This window comes from Neoarius graeffei, chromosome 24 (genome assembly GCF_027579695.1).
Source record: "Neoarius graeffei isolate fNeoGra1 chromosome 24, fNeoGra1.pri, whole genome shotgun sequence".
NCBI classification, from domain to species: Eukaryota; Metazoa; Chordata; class Actinopteri; order Siluriformes; family Ariidae; genus Neoarius; species Neoarius graeffei.
This window is the reverse complement of record NC_083592.1, coordinates 20,855,355-20,873,691: the sequence shown is the minus strand read 5'-3', so window position 1 is coordinate 20,873,691 and position 18,337 is coordinate 20,855,355. Positions and strand designations below refer to the sequence as shown.

The 18,337-nt window shown below is 42.8% G+C and overlaps 1 protein-coding gene across 8 annotated transcripts in view; it reads right to left on the bottom strand.

Annotated features, from left to right (window-relative positions):
- atxn2 (ataxin 2) overlaps positions 1-18,337 on the bottom strand; it is a 203,780-nt gene that overhangs the window by 18,396 nt on the left and 167,047 nt on the right. The gene's annotated exons all lie outside the window — the stretch shown is intronic.

Here is an 18,337-nt window from a genome sequence, read left to right as displayed (position 1 = left end):
AGGTCTATTATTAAAATTGCTATACAAACAAAATTGACATTTGAATATTCATATAGATCATGTTTATTTCTTGATATAAATTTTACTAATATAGAAGAAGCCTTTATTTAATCACACGTACACTCAAGCAGACTCAAGCACAGAGAAACTCCCCCTCTGCATTTAACCCAATCTGAAGCAGTGAGCACACACATGCACACACAAGTGAGCAATGAGCATACACACACCCACAGCAGTAGGCAGCTATGCTACAGTGCTCAGGGACTGCACTGCATTACACTTTCACATTGAGTATATTGCCTTGCATTACCCTTACACACTGAATGTGCCGCACTGCATCACTCTTACCCTACATTCACAGCAAACCTAGCAAGAGCATCAAAATGACCAGAACTTGTTCGTTTCATATGAGAGCCAGTGTGTCTTGGGTGGTGAAAGTGTCAGAATAAAGTTCAGGCAATTTTATGGGAATGAGTGATGCAGTTTTGCAGCAACCAGTCAGAATTTAGAAGTTCCCCACTCTAAAGAATACTAGAAAAAAAATGTAAAATTTTGGTTCTGTTCAAACCATTCCCAAATAAAATGGAGTAATTAATAATTGCGGTGGTGTGTTTCACCATTAGTTATGATGCGTCCCTGTTTATGGGACATTAATTAATTAATTTAAAAAAATATTGCATGTTGAAATTTGACATTTGCTATTTGCAGCAATACACACACACACACACACACACAGACACACACACACACACCAAAAAAAAACCCTCACCACATAAATGCATGGGTGCAAGTATAAAATTTTCAAAAACCTGAAAAGTCTGACAAGGTCAGACGTGCATGGCACAGCCATGCAGGGGGGGGTTACAAAGGGAGGTGAGCCCCCCCTTAGGGCTCGAAAAAAAACTTAAATTACAAGTTAAAATGGTTGTCTCTCATGCAAACATTTATAATATTAATAGTTATATGATTTGCATATTCACATCAAATGTTTAATACATTTCATCAATTCATCTGAAATAATATTTCAAGTACAAGGCTTAATATTTCAAAACATCTAGCAACTACTAATTTAAATGTTGAAACAACCATTTTTAATATGCTTTTGCTGTGATACCTTTTTTACAATATATACACTGGAATAGCTGTGTTGATTTGGTCGAACAACGTGCTACGTGCGTGAAACATGATATCACACATGTACAACACCGTGAAACAACGGGCTAGTCAGGACTGCTTGTCAGTGAGCGGCGTATAAATTGAATGAGATTTGTGGCGAAGACGAGATGAAAAGATTTGTCTCGGGCAGAGACTGTACCGCGGTAACCCAGTAATATGCTGAGAGTACAGCCAATGATTTTCCGTTTCAAAATCTGGCTTTTTCCCTTTAGGACAATGAAAAATTCCATTTCAATTCCGTTTCACAATTTCAGTTCAAAATTGTTCTGTTTGGCTCCAATTTAATAATTCTGGCTGGCATAATTTTACTTGGGTTTCAAAGTATTGCATCTCTAGACACAAATGGTCCTTTGCATGATGAAGTCATTCATGAAAAAAAATATAATAAAACAATTACACTGATAGTAAGCTGATAAATTGCATTAATAAAAAAAATTAAAGTGGGATCACAGATTGAGACAACTCAAAATATTTTACTTGACATACTGATAACAGATAAATCAAGAAACTAGGATCACCGTTAACTAAAAACCCATCTCATATATAATATATGCAATATAATAGCATATATAATCTCAATATAATATTGAGAGTACTGATAAATTAATAGGGATAAATTAATATTCAGTAATACTTACTGAGCCTGTAGTGACAATACTCATAACTGACTGTTTAAAAAATATTACTCTATATCCATCATTTTTAATACACCACAAACTCATGAAACAATGTTTCCTAACAAAACACAGAACACACTCTCAAACAGACTAGAACACACTCTCAAACAGACTAGAATAGTTTAACTTTGATTGCAATGACAGTCCTGAATGTTCCTTGCAGATCAATCATTGCGCGCTCTCAGAGTACCTAGAAACGCTGCTCGATATCGCCATTATGATAGAGCATCATAAGTTGTTTAGTGTTGGTCTCCGTGAGACTGAATCTTCTGTCATTTAGAAGATGGTTATATATGGAAAAGGAGCGCTCAACGTCCACACTCGCCACTGGCAACCATATGGCGTCCTTGGCCACCAGAGCATTCGTTTCTTTTTCGCGGTCGCCATTCTGGTTGCAACGTGGGGAGCGAATCTGTAAACAAGCAGCTCATTGGCTGGCTAAGTGTGCCACAAGCCAATCACAATCACCGACAAAGCTGCCTTGACCGGAAAGGCATGTCTGCTTGGGCGTTAGCGGCAGTTACGCAGAAGCCTTCTGCGGCAGTTACACTTTGACACGCGAGCAATGTTTCACTATAAAAATTCCGTAATTTCCGTCCGTTTTCCGCGATTGCGGAAAATCATTGGCCCTATGAGAGTGAGAGGGCCATCCCTATACCCCCCCCCCCCCCCCCCCAAAAAAAAAAAAAATCTTAACGGATTTACACGATTTGGAAAAATGACTTTTTCAGAACCGAAAAAACCGGAGCTTCCGGCACATGCCGGAAAACTTGCACCCATGTAAATGGCTTTTAATTAGCTAGCTTAATGTCATTAGTTAATAACATGTAACCATAATTATTTATTTTCCTTCATCAACTGATTTCTTACCTTCACTTGTAAAATATCTCATGAGGTTAATCGGCACAAAGATACCTGTTGGCAGGCACGTTTGCTTTGCGGTCCCTTTAAATAAAGTTTGCAAGACGAAGAATTCTGAACAAACAAGCCGCCTATTTCATGTGTCTCAGAGAGCATCCACAAACTTCGACAGCATTGTTGGCAGGGCAACCAGAGCGAATATTAACGCTCTCGGTGCATTTGGTGTGGATGTACCCTCACACATCAGGAATGCCACACTGCATGACCCTTAGGTATAGACCCTTTTCAGTCACGTGACCTTCGTAAACGCGACCGCCATTTTGGACATGTAGTGGACTTCGGCTCGAATCAGTTTGAATGCGAGGAAGGCGACAAACGAAAAACATAAAAGAAAAAGGAGCGAGATGCAGAAAACACCTTCACTATCCAGCGACGTAGGGCATTTACAGGGCGAGCAGAGGGAGAGGTATTTGCAAAAATTGAGGTTAGCAGGCTTAGAGAACGACGTTTACCTGCTTCCACCAGGATTGTTCACTGACGTACGGAAGTACACGAAGCCCTCGTCTTTACCTGACTTCAGCCCACATGATCTGTATACCTATGTCGTTAAAAACCCATCGCCATACACATACACGCCAACGTCCGAGGTTCCGGAGCGCGCTCCGGCTTGCTCCAGGAGTGCTCCGGCCGAGGTTCCGGAGCGCGCTCCGGCTTGCTCCAGGAGTGCTCCGGCCAAGGTTCCGGAGCGCGCTCCGGCTTGCTCCAGGAGTGCTCCGGCCGAGGTTCCGGAGCGCGCTCCGGCTTGCTCCGGAGCAAGCCAGAGTGCGCTGCTTAATTTGAGGGGGAGCAAGCCGGGGCGCGCTCCGGAACCTCGGACGTTGGCTCCGGCAGCTATTTATACTGGATCCGGTGTAAATAGCTGCCGGATCATAATTACAGTAAACTAGTAAATACAGTAAAGGAAAAACTTGAGACTGAAAGGTTTTAACAGTCATCCAAATGACTGAACGTAAACATTGCTACAGTAACATACCAGCTACTTGTTGACATTAGCTAGTCAACAATAGCTACTACAGAAGAACAAAGAGGTTACAATGGGTTATTTTAACCTATTTGGTTACACACTCGCCGCCACAGAATGTTAACACCAATGTAATGCCTTTTCTGGCTAATTTTATTCGTCTTACCTCCAACAAAGTGGTCATTACACAAGCGTTGGTATGCCGAGAGCTGCCAATCTGTTAATGGCCGCTATCCATCTTCTCTGTCGGGATCCGATAAAATGATAAACCTTGCCTTGTTTGTTGATGGTTACTACATCCAGGTGCACAACAATATAGTGGCATGATTGTACTGTCGCTTTCATTTTTGTACTTTTCACTTTCGCTTTCCTTTTTCCGGTTTTTTTCCCCCCGTTTTTTTCTCTTTCTTTTTTCGGAAGAATGCCGAGACCGGAAGCTTTCTTTTTCTCTCCTCCTGTGTAAAGTCCACAAGCGGAGGCCATCTGATCTGCTTTAATATCAACAGATCTTCATTTAAGGTACGTGAATCTTTTCATCATGGCACACCTTCAGCCTGTTCAGTGTGCTGAGTGCAGGATGTTTAGTCATTCTTCCTCCGTCACTAGCGATAGCTCTATTAGCTTTACTTGTGATAAGTGCAGATTAGTTAGCTCTCTGACGGAGAAGATTACAGTGCTAGAAGCGCGTGTCCAGGCTTTAGAGCAGGTTAGTCAGCGTGAGAATAGTGTAGTTTCTGTTAGGGAAAGTCTGGACGCCCTAGGTGGAGTTAGCAATCCCCCAACTCCGGCATTAGAGCCCTTACAGCGGGGCGAATGGGTGACGGCTCGGCGGCATAAGCGTAGAGCCAAAGCTACCGCTGAGGCTCGCCCACAGGAGCACCACTCCTCTCCGCGTCACGTGTCGAACAGGTTTGCTCTCCTTAGTGATGCACCCACTGAGAAACCTGAAAGAGCTCTGGTTATAGGGGACTATCATACGGCACGTGAAATTAGCTCAGCCTTTAGGGGCACCAGCAGCTTTAGTCAGGTGTATACCGGGAGCCAGGGCGCCGGACATAGCAGGTAATCTTAGGGTCCTAGGCAAGCACAGGTTCTCAAAGATAGTTATCCATGCAGGAGCTAATGATATACGCCTTCGTCAGTCTGAGGTTACTAAGAGTAACTTTTTAGAGGTGTTTAAATTAGCGAAGGCGATGTCCGATGCTGTAGTATGCTCTGGCCCCATCCCAATGCGGCGTGGCGATGTAGCTTACAGCAGGTTATGGTCGCTGAACTGCTGGCTGTCCAGGTGGTGCTCTGAAAACAGTGTGGGCTTTATAGATAATTGGGCTAATTTTGAGGGCACTGCTGGCCTGTTAGGGCGGGTATCCATCCCACTCGGGAAGGTGCTGCTCTCATTTCCTGCAGCATAGGTCATAGTCTCAGAACAGGCCTAGTTAATTTCTGACAATCCAGAGCCAAGACCAGGGAGCAGACGAACAGGCTAAACCAACTGTCTGCTAGCTGCACAGAGTCGTCACTCAGGGCCCACTACATCGAGACTGTGTCTGTTCCCCGAGCTCAACAAAAAGGTAGAAATTTTCAGAGAGTTTGTTCCAGTAACCTAATCAACATAAAATTAGATCATACTGACTGTACAGCTGCTGCTAGCACCTTTGATCTAAAGGTGGGGCTATTAAATATTAGATCTCTTACATCTAAAGCGCTAATGGTTAATGAACTCATTACTGATCAGGAGTTTAATGTACTGTGTTTAACAGAAACATGGATTAAGCCAAATGATATAGCATTAAATGAAGCGAGTCCTCCTGGATACAGTTATATACACCAGCCTCGTCTAACTGGCAGAGGAGGAGGCGTCGCGGTTATTTATAACGATTATCTAGGTGTAACACACAAACCCGGTTATAAATTTAATACATTTGAAGTTCTTCATACTCATATAATGTATGTAGCCTCGAAAAATAAGTCTACCCAGTAAATTCCATTGCTTATTATTTACAGGCCCCCGGGGCCATATTCTGAGTTTCTTTCTGAATTTGCAGATTTTATCTCAGATTTGGTTATTTCCTTAGACAAAGCTTTAGTTGTCGGAGATTTTAATATTCACTTCGATAACCCAGAAGACCCTTTAAAAACAGCGTTTGTGTCCATCTTAGATTCAGTCGGGATTAAGCAGAATGTCATAGGACCGACCCATAATGGTGGTCACACCCTTGATCTAATACTAACATTCAGATTAAACGTAGACAATATAGTCATACTTCCACAGTCTGAAGTTATCTCAGATCATTGTCTCATCTCATTCAAAATATGTCTGAGTAATATATGCACCTCACCACGCTACTGTATTAAACGTACTTTCACGTCAACTACTGCACAGAGCTTTATAAATGATCTCCCAGAGCTGTCAACTTTGATTGGGTCACTGTCAACCCCTGCAGAACTTGATCAGGCAACTGAATGCTTAGAGTCAACATTCCGCCATACTTTAGATAATGTAGCTCCTCTAAAAAGGAAAATGGTCAGAGACAAAAAATTAGCACCCTGGTATAATGATGACACTCGCACATTAAAACAGACCACTCGAAAATTGGAACGTAAATGGCGTCAAACAAAATTGGTAGTGTTCAAATTAGCTTGGAAGGAGAGCTTCCTGAAGTATAGAAAAGCTCTTAGTGCTGCGAGATCAACATATTTCTCCTCCCTAATAGAAGATAACAAAAATAATCCTAGATTCCTATTTAATACTGTAGCAAAATTAACCAGGAATAAGTCCACTAGGGCGGCACGGTGGTGTAGTGGTTAGCGCTGTCGCCTCACAGCAAGAAGGTCCTGGGTTCGAGCCCCGGGGCCGGCGAGGGCCTTTCTGTGCGGAGTTTGCATGTTCTCCCCGTGTCCGCGTGGGTTTCCTCCGGGTGCTCCGGTTTCCCCCACAGTCCAAAGACATGCATGTTAGGTTAACTGGTGACTCTAAATTGACCATAGGTGTGAATGGTTGTCTGTGTCTATGTGTCAGCCCTGTGATGACCTGGCGACTTGTCCAGGGTGTACCCCGCCTTTCGCCCGTAGTCAGCTGGGATAGGCTCCAGCTTGCCTGCGACCCTGTAGAAGGATAAAGCGGCTTGAGATAATGAGATGAGATGAGATAAGTCCACTATAGACACATGCACACCTGCAGTATGTAGTAGCAACGACTTCATGAATTTTTTTAATGACAAAATTGAGAATATCCGACAAAAAATTCAAACTACTAATTTAAGGTTAGACAATGAAAGTGACCTTGTAGTTAACAATATAACTGTATCAGATCATCAGTTAGAATGTTTTACTCCCCTAAAAGAAACTGAATTACTTTCATTAATCTCTACATCAAAAGCCTCAACTTGCGTACTAGATCCCTTAGCGACACATCTATTCAAACAGATAATGCCTGGAGTAATTGAACCGCTTCTAAAAATAATAAATTCTTCTCTTATGATTGGCTATGTACCCAAATCCTTTAAACTAGCACTTATCAAACCCCTGATTAAAAAACCTGACCTTGATCCCTGTCAGCTGTCCAATTATCGGCCAATATCAAACCTCCCCTTTATCTCCAAGATCCTTGAAAAAGCTGTGGCACAGCAGTTATGCTCATATTTACATAGGAATAACATCCATGAAATGTATCAGTCAGGATTTAGACCTCATCATAGCACAGAGACAGCACTGGTTAAAGTAGTAAACGACCTACTGTTGGCGTCTGATCAGGTCTGTCTCTCGCTACTTGTGTTGCTTGACCTTAGTGCAGCATTTGATACCATTGATCATTCCATTCTTCTGGATAGACTAGAAAATGTTGTGGGAGTTAAGGGAATGGCCCTCTCCTGGCTCAGGTCTTATCTAACTGATCGTTATCAGTATGTTGATATAAATGGTGATATTTCTAGACGTACCGAGGTAAAGTTTGGTGTTCCACAAGGTTCTGTCTTGGGTCCACTGCTTTTTTCTCTATATATGTTACCTCTGGGCGATATTATTCGTAAACATTGTATTAGTTTCCACTGTTATGCTGATAACACACAGTTGTATGTCTCTGCAAAACCTGATGAGAGACACCAGCTTAATAGAATTGAGGAATGTGTTAAGGACATTAGACACTGGATGCTTATTAATTTCCTTCTGCTTAACTCTGACAAGACTGAAGTACTTGTGCTAGGACCACATACAGCTAGAAGTAAGTTTTCTGATTACACAGTAACTCTGGATGGCCTTTCTGTTTCTTCACGTGCAGCAGTAAAAGACCTCGGAGTGATTATTGACCCCAGTCTTTCATTCGAAACTCACATTGATAACATCACCCGGATAGCGTTCTTTCATCTCAGAAATATTGCAAAGATAAGAAATTTAATGTCATTGCATGATGCAGAAAAACTAGTCCATGCTTTCGTTACCTCCAGGTTGGATTATTGTAATGCCTTACTGTCTGGATGTTCCAATAAGTGCATAAACAAGCTCCAGTTAGTTCAAAATGCAGCAGCAAGAGTCCTTACTAGAACTAGAAAATATGACCACATCACGCCTGTCTTATCAACACTGCATTGGCTCCCAATCAAATTTCGTATTGATTATAAAATACGAATATAAAATTGACCTTTAAAGCACTAAATGGTCTCGCACCACAGTACCTGAGTGAACTTCTGCTCCTCTATGACCCACCACGCCTACTTAGATCAAAAGGTGCAGGCTATCTGCTGGTACCTCGTATAGTGAAGGCTACATCAGGGGGCAGAGCCTTTTCTTACAAAGCCCCACTGTTATGGAACAGCCTTCCAAGTAATGTTCGGGAATCAAACACAGTCTCAGCATTTAAGTCTAGGCTGAAAACATATCTGTTTAGTCAAGCCTTTTGTTAACGGTGCTTATGAGGTAAAGGAGTCGATCTGGAGGGTCCTCAGACATAGAGTGTTTTGGTAAACTGGGATGTATGGATGCTGTCAGTCCCCACTCGCTTGCTCACTCGAGTTTGTTGACGGTGTAGTGGCTGGCTGCTTTATGTCCCGGGGCTCCCTCATGCCTGTGTTACCTTCTGGCTCTCTCCTTTTAGTTATGCTGTCATAGTTAGTTGCCGGAGTCCCTGCTTGTACTCGGTGCAATATGTATACTGTTCCTACTTATTCAGGTGACATTGAGCATACCTAACCACCTGTGTTTTCTTTCCCTCCCCCCACCCCAAATCTGTCCCTCTGAGTTACATGGAGTCAACAGGAAATCTTTTGGTGGAGACAGTGGGGACCTCGACTGGCTATCGTAGCCTGCAGGGAATCGGCCGTCAGACATTCTGTCGCATGTCCCAGACCCGGTGAAATGTAACTGAATTGTCTTGGCCAGGCCTAAGGGTCCTATCTGCATCTCATCATTGCTGAGGAGTGTGCTCCCATCACCCAATCAAGCATCCAGCCAGAGCAGGTCATGATATATTTTTTACCATATTAACATGCCATTGTGTGTTATGCCTGATGTAAAGACTCTCGTCTCTGCGAGCCTACCACACAGATTTAATACTTGTCATTTTTAGGGCATACCTAACAACGTGTTTTCTTTCTCTCTCTCTCTCTCCCCCCCCCCATCTGTCCCTCTGAGTTACATGTTGATCCTGGGATTGAGATGCTGGCCTCTTCTGCCCCTCGGACCTGCTTGATCCATCCTGGTGCCCTGTGTCTGGTCAGAGTTTTATCGCCCCACTCCTGTGAAGGACGGCCCCATGAGGGCAGTTGAGGGTTATACCTGTTAAAACTGTTAATATTATAGTCAGGCTGTCTGTTGTTGCCCAAATGAGGATGGGTTCCCTTTTGAGTCTGGTTCCTCTCGAGGTTTCTTCCTCATGTCGTCTGAGGGAGTTTTTCCTTGCCACCGTCGCCACAGGCTTGCTCATTGGGGATAGATTAGGGATAAAATTAGCTCATGTTTTAAGTCGTTCAAATTCTGTAAAGCTGCTTTGCGACAATGTTTATTGTTAAAAGCGCTGTACAAATAAACTTGATTTGATTTGAAGTCTTGCTGAAAGTAAAAACTTTCTTTGCTGCCGTTCCTCAATGCTGGCTGTGGTAAACTACTGGTAGTACACGTCCAAAATGGCGGCCGCGTTTGTCGTGACGTCACGTGAAAAGGGGCCATACCTCACTGCATCACACTTATGCTTTGAATAGGAACAATTTAGATATTGCCTAATTTACTTGACTATACTCTCACTGCTGCCATCATTAAAAAAATCTTTGTGTGGTGCTCCTGAGTGGCACAACACAAAACACCTTGCCCCATCATCAGGATACTGCAAGTTCAAATCAGAGAGACACAAGCCTATGAGCTCTTGTATGCAGAAGAGACACAGCACTTTCCTTTGTTACCCTGACATTATATGAGCATCTGTACAAAAAGTTATGGTTTGCTGGCTTCAAGTGTCTCAGATGAAGCACTTCGTAGCCTTCACCCTCCCCTATTGATAGCCGTCATGTTCAAAAACGGAAGAACAGAGCATGGCTTGATGATAAAGTTCATATTACCTTTTTTCTGTGTTCAGTCCAACTGCTCCTTCCTTGTTACAAGCATACAGCCTATGTGCTGTAAGTGAACACATCAGTCTTCTTGTGTTTATTAAAAACTCTTAACATTGTGTACCTAACTCATTTGTTTAGATTAGTGACAATTTACTGATTTTGTCTCTTTGTCAGTCAGTTATGGTGTAACTTCAGATTCAGTCTTGAGCCTTGGTTTCCCCAGGCCTTGGTCTGCCAGTGAAGAGTGATGCACGTTCTGCTTGCTATGGACTATGGTGGGCTTATTGCTCTCATCAAAATTTGGAGTTGCCCAGCACTCTATGCGGCGATGTTTCTGTGCTCACTTTGTGGATCTATGGGACGGTGTTCAGAGTGCTGTAGCCTGGTGGAAGTGGAGCAGTTGTGTATGCAGTATGGGACTGTGAGCAGCTATGCTCACGGTACCATACTGTCCCATACCGAGTTGCATCCTGACCACTTTTGGACTTTTTTTCTGCCTGTTTGTTTTTGTAAATGTAAAGTGACCTTGGATGTGAGAAAGGTACTATATAAATTAAACTTCTTGTTGTTATTGGCACAATGGTGCAGTGGTTAGCACTGTCATCTCACAGCAAGGTTTTGGGTTTGAACCACATGGCCGATGGGGGCCTTCCTGTGTGGAATTTGCATGTTCTCCCCATGTCTGCGTGAGTTTCCTCCGGGTGCTCCGGTTTCCCCGACCATCCAAAAAGACATGCAGTTAGGTTAACTGGCTACTCTAAATTGCCTGTGGGTGTGAATGGTTGTTTGTCTGGGGAAGCTGCGACAGGCCTAGAAAGCTGGTGGTGGATGAAGTGTGCTCACGATAAGACACAGCCGGCTTCGTAAGAGGCTGGCAACTGACAGACCAATTGGCCTACATGGCGTTAGAAAAATAAATAAAATGCATTATTTATTTAACTGTTTATATATTTCTAAATACATTTATTATTGAGATTATTATTAATAATAATACTAATAACATAAGAAATTCTATTATTATTATTATAATATGAAGTCCACACACAGTGTTACATGGTACACAGACACAACAGAAGTAGCACTGCCACCAGTGGCTTGAGTAACAATATTCTACCTAAAACACAGGCTTATAGAATTAATATTATAGCATGTTTTTGTAAACACAACTTCAGCTCTTCCTGACTGCAGGTGAACTGGCACACAAAACACTAATGAAGCAACACTGAAGATATAATGCTGGCCTTCTTTATGAGACATATCCACCTACAAATTCTGCTGCTGGTTGCCATTGCGTGAGGTCATACTCACTAGCAGCTAGGCTTGTGCAATATTGATATTCCTCTGCTCTTACCTGAAAAAAAATCTTGATTAAATTATTTAATTGTCCAGAACAGATTAAAAAAAAAAAGAATGACAAATAAAACCTAAAGCCATGGTGACGCACTGTTGAGTGTCATTAGGTTTTACATGTTTCTGGAGGTTTCATGCCAATTATGAAATCAATGCAATTACGAAAAAGCTTTTTTATTCAGTTTATATATATATATATATATATATATATATATATATATATATATATATATACACACACACACACATACATACACATATACACACACGCGCATACATACACACACACACAAAACCCCGATTCCAAAAAAGTTGGGACAAAGTACAAATTGTAAATAAAAACGGAATGCAATAATTTACAAATCTCAAAAACTGATATTGTATTCACAATAAAACATAGGCAACATACAGTATCAAATATCGAAAGTGAGACATTTTGAAATTTCATGCCAAATATTGGCTCATTTGAAATTTCATGACAGCAACACATCTCAAAAAAGTTGGGACAGGGGCAATAAGAGGCTGGAAAAGTTAAAGGTACAAAAAAGGAACAGCTGGAGGACCAAATTGCAACTCATTAGGTCAATTGGCAATAGGTCATTAACATGACTGGGTATAAAAAGAGCATCTTGGAGTGGCAGCGGCTCTCAGAAGTAAAGATGGGAAGAGGATCACCAATCCCCCTAATTCTGCGCCGACAAATAGTGGAGCAATATCAGAAAGGAGTTCGACAGTGTAAAATTGCAAAGAGTTTGAACATATCATGATCTACAGTGCATATCATCATCAAAAGATTCAGAGAACCTGGAAGAATCTCTATGCGTAAGGGTCAAGGCCAGAAAACCATACTGGGTGCCCATGATCTTCGGGCCCTTAGACAGCACTGCATGACATACAGGCATGCTTCTGTATTGGGAATCACAAAATGGGCTCAGGAATATTTCCAGAGAACATTATCTGTGAACACAATTCACCGTGCCATCTGCCGTTGGCAGCTAAAACTCTATAGTTCAAAGAAGAAGCCGTATCTAAACATGATCCAGAAGCGCAGACGTCTTCTCTGGGCCAAGGCTCATTTAAAATGGACTGTGGCAAAGTGGAAAACTGTTCTGTGGTCAGACGAAGAAAAATTTGAAGTTCTTTATGGAAATCAGGGACTCCGTGTCATTCAGACTAAAGAGGAGAAGGACGACCCAAGTTGTTATCAGTGCTCAGTTCAGAAGCCTGCATCTCTGATGGTATGGGATTGCATTGGTGAGTGTGACATGGGCAGCTTACACATCTGGAAAGACACCATCGATGCTGTATATCCAGGTTCTAGAGCAGGGGTGTCCAAACTGATCCATAAAGGGCCATGTGGCTGCAGGTTTTCATTCCAGCCATGCAGCAGCACACCTGATTTGGCTTATTCAATCAACTGACACACCTACCCTTTAATCAAGGGTGGGTGTGGCTGCAAGCATTTGACTGTGTGAAGACAGTTCAGTTGATTGAATGAGCCAAGTCAGGTGTGCTGCTGCATGGCTAGAATGAAAACCTGCAGCCACACGGCCCTTTATGGATCAGTTTGGACACCCCTGTTCTAGAGCAACATGTGCTCCCATCCAGACAACGTCTCTTTCAGGGAAGACCTTGCATTTTCCAACATGACAATGCCAAACCACGTACTGCATCAATTACAGCATCATGGCTGCGTAGAAGAAGGGTCCAGGTACTGAACTGGACAGCCTGCAGTCCAGATCTTTCACCCACAGAAAACATGTGGCGCATCATAAAATGGAAGATACGACAAAAAAGACCTAAGATAGTTGAGCAACTAGAATCCTACATTAGACAAGAATGGGTTAACATTCCTATCCCTAAACTTGAGCAACTTGTCTCCTCAGTCCCCAGACGTTTACAGACTGTTGTAAAGAGAAAAGGGGATGTCTCACAGTGGTAAACATGGCCTTGTCCCAACTTTTTTGAGATGTGGTGTTGTCATGAAATTTAAAAATCACCTAATTTTTCTCTTTAAATGATGCATTTTCTCAGTTTAAACATTTGATACGTCATCTATGTTCTATTCTGAATAAAATATGGAATTTTGAAACTTCCACATCATTGCATTCCGTTTTTATTTACAATTTGTACTTTGTCCCAACTTTTTTGGAATCGGGGTTGTATGAAAATGATCCAATATTACATATCTGTGAGTGGCAAAAGTATGTGAACTTCTAGGATTAGCAGTTAATTTGAAGGTGAAATTAGAGTCAGGTGTTTTCAATCAATGGGATGACAATCAGGTATGAGTGGGCACCCTGCTTTATTAAAAGAACAGGTATCTATCTGATCTTCACAACACATGTTTGTGGAAGTGTATCATGGCAAGAACAAAGAAGATTTCTGAGGACCTCAGAAAAAGCCTTGTTGATGCTCATCAGGTTGGAAAAGGTCACAAAACCATCTCTAAAGAGTTTGGACTCCACCCATCCACAGTCAGACAGATTGTGTACAAATGAAGAAAATTCAAGACCATTGTTACCCTCCCCAGGAGTGGTCAACCAACAAAGATCGCGGCGTGTAATAGTTGGCGAGGTCACAAAGGACCCCAGGGTAACTTCTAAGCAAATGAAGGCCTCTCTCACATTGGCTAATGTTAATGTTCATGAGTCCACCATCAGGAGAACACTGAATAGCAATGGTGTGCATGGCAGGGTTGCAAGGAGAAAGCCACTGCTCTCCAAAAAGAACATTGCTGCTTGTCTACAGTTTGCTAAAGATCACGTGACAAGCCAGAAGGCTATTGGAAAAATGTTTTGTGGACGGATGAGACCAAAATAGAACTTTTTGGTTTAAATGAGAAGCATTATGTTTGGAGAAAGGAAAACACTGCATTCCAGCATAAGAACCTTATCCCATCTGTGAAATATGGTGGTGGCAGTTTGGGCCTGTTTTGCTGCATCTGGGCCAGCATGGCTTGCCATCATTGATGGAACAATGAATTCTGAATTATATCAGCGAATTCTAAAGGAAAATGTCAGGACACCTGCCCATGAACTGAATCTCAAGTGAAAATGGGTCATGCAGCAAGACAACGACCCTAAGCACACAAATCATTCTACCAAAGAATGGTTAAAGAAGAATAAAGTTCATGTTTTGGAATGGCCAAGTCAAAGTCCTGACCTTAATCCAATCGAAATGTTGTGGAAGGGCCTGAAGCGAGCAGTTCATGTGAGGAAACCCACCAACATCCCAGAGTTGAAGCTGTTATTTATGGAGGAATGGGCTAAAATTCCTCCAAGCCGGTGTGCAGGACTGATCAACAGTAGGGGTGATAGCGTTCTGGCGCCGCGCCGGATTTCCGGCGTACCGTGGCTGGGGAAAAAAAAAAATCTAGTTCGCCCATTGTCCTGTGTCATTCTGAGATGCGCAGATAGACAGTAAAGGGAATTCGCATGATATGGAACTAGTGGGAAAAAAGTGCCGTCACGGCACTTTTTTCCCACTAGTTCCATATCATGCAAATTCCCTTTACTGTCTATCTGCGCATCTCAGAATGACACAGGACAATGGGCGAACTAGATTTTTTTTTTTCCCCAGCCACGGTACGCCGGAAATCCGGCGCGGCGCCGGAACGCTATCACCCCTGCAACAGTTACCGGAAACGTTTAGCTGCAGTTATTACTACACAAGGGGGTCACACCAGATACTGAAAACAAAGGTTCACATACTTTTGCCACTCACAGATATGTAATATTGGATCATTTTCCTCAATAAATAATTGACCAAGTATAATATTTTTGTCTCATTTGTTTAACTGGGTTCTCTTTATCTCCTTTTAGGACTTGTGTGAAAATCTGATGTTTTAGGTCATCTTTATGCAGAAATATAGAAAATTCTAAAGGGTTCACAAACTTTCAAGCACCACTGTACAAGGTTGCTGCACTTGTGCAGTCTCGCACACACCCCTGATGGAAAACTGTGGTAGGATTAGGTAGGGAACTGCTTGCAGGCAGGGGCAATTGTGAAAGCTTATCTGGATGGCAGATTTTTAGGTGATTCTGCAGGTTTATAGATTGTAAGTGTTATGTCTGTGAAGGTCATTGTAAACTGTAGGTGCTAAAGAAGGCAACTGGACTTGCTTGAAATCCTTGAAGACATTTCACTTCTCATCCGAAAGGCTTCTTCAGTTCTAAGTGACTAGTGGGGAGTTCCAGGTATTTATCCTCTAGTGCAGTGTTTCTGGATATCAACATCAAGGTCACTCGGGAGGATGTCAGTAGAAACAACCTAGCCTTTTTGGACTGCAGCATGCACATCGAACAAGACAGAAGCCTCAGCATTGAGATCTACCGGAAACGCCCCCCACACAGACCAGTACCTACTGTTTGACTCTCACCACCCATTGGAACACAAATTGAGGTTCATTAGAACCTTACATCACAGAGCTCAGAATATTCCTACAACGGTAGAGGGAAAAGAAAAGGAGCAAAAACACATCAAGGAAGCACTTCAGAAGTGCGGGTATCCCAACTGGGTTTTCATCAAGACCAGAAAAAGAAACATAATGGACAGGGGAGAAAACAGCAAAAAATTCAAGAACATCGTCATTCCCTACATTTCTGGACTGTCTGAGAAGCACAGAAGGATCTTCTACAAACATATCCCTATACACTTCAGACCCACTAACACACTGAGGCAGAAATTGGTCCACCCTAAGGACAGAATACCCAGACACAAACAGGACAATGTAGTGTACGCAATTCAGTGCAGTGAGGCATGCACAGACCTGTACACTGGAGAAACGAAACCACCACTTCACAAGTGCATGGCTCAACACAAGAGAGCCAGTTCCTCAGGCCAGGACTCTGCAGTCTATTTTCATCTCAATAACAAAGGATGCTCGTTTCAGGACTGCAATGTACACATTCTAGCCAGAGAAGACTGGTGGTTTGAAAGAAGAGTAAAAGAAACCATCTTCGTCAGCCTGGAATGACAATCACTGAACAGAAGAGGTGGTCTGAGGCTACATCCACACGACAACGGCAACAAGATGTTATTTAAAAAAATATCGCGTCCACATGGGCAACGATCAGTAAAATATCAAGTCCATATGGCAACGCAACGCTTGCTGAAAACGATGCAATACACATGCCACACCTCTAGGGGCGCTGTAAGATGGTCCCTTCGGAGACACCAGAACAATAGAAGAAGTAAGGACGCATGCGCATAAACTATTATGCGCGAGACTTCATATTAGCCACAAAGTCAGAAAAATCTGTTCGTAAAATTACATTATAATGACCAAATACAATGAAAAGTATTTTTCCAGTCTCACCTGTGAAAGGTAATCCCATGTGATCTCGTTTGGACGGTAAACCTGTTGGTACAGTTAAACGCAGCACATGAATGAGGCATCTTTATTCTCCGCTTTGACCCATCCAATATGGCGGCGAGGATGACGTATGATTCTACGCGGAAGGCGGCGTCTTTAATGGTCCGGAATAAATTGAATGCTACACGTTGATGGATTAATTTGTTCTTCTACGCCCTTTTTGAGGAATGTATTGTAGGACTTAAACCAACATCTGAAGAGGCGAGATCGCTCCTTTTTTTCCCTATTTTTGCTGGCGGGATTGACTCTGCCCTAAGGGCTATTCTCTTTCTCTCTCTCTCACTTTGCACCATTACACAATAAATATTCACAGTGAAAATATTTTGTAAGCGCGTTTCATGAACCAAGTTATAGGATTTGTTGACAACTCGCATCGAGTTCGTTACACTTCTACCCGGCGTGAAGCACTCACAGTCATGTGGTTGTGACGTCATCGTAAACAAATCCGTTCTACTCATCCAGACGACTTCGCAACGGCAACGTTGCCAGATCTTTTCACTCTGGAACCCGTTCTCAAAAGACTGCGTTTTGGGGCACCCAAAACGCCGGTGTCGTGTGGACGCCAGGCCGAAACGATAAACAATTTTATCGGATTCACCTGAATCCGTTGCCGTGTGGACAGGGCCTGAGACACCACTTATCAGCCACATACAATATAGTCCTTGGCACACTTCCCAGAAATCTGAATGCACATCCACATCAAGACTCAGCTGACTTCAATGACTCACATGATGGCAGAGAGAGCCAACGACCCACAGATCACCCTAACAACCCTCTAGGCTGCTAACAGTTCACACCCGGCCTCCAGGGACCCTAACACCTACAGGATGACAGTGTGTCAATGACCCATGTGACCTCAACGACTCTCCTTAGGTTTGCTTTTGGTCCACTAGTGCCCCTTTTCCACCAAAGCAGTTCCAGGGCTGGTTCGGGGCCAGTGCTTAGTTTGGAACCGGGTTTTCTGTTTCCACTGACAAAGAACTGGCTCTGGGGCCAGAAAAACCGGTTCCAGGCTAGCACCAACTCTTTGCTGGGCCAGAGGAAAGAACCGCTTACGTCAGCGGGGGGGCGGAGTTGTTAAGACCAACAATAATAACAAGACCGCGAAAGATAGCCATTTTTAAGCGACGAGAAGCAGCAGCTGTACAACCACAAAGTTATCCATTATTATTGTTGTTGTTGCTGCTGCTTCTTCCGTGTTGTTTTTGCTTCAATATTCGCACCAAGGTTTATGCAAACGTAGCGATGTAACTGACGTATACAGCGACGTAACTGACGTATACAGCAACGTAATGGCGTGGCTTCCCTTAGCACCGCAAGCTATGGAAAAGCAGAC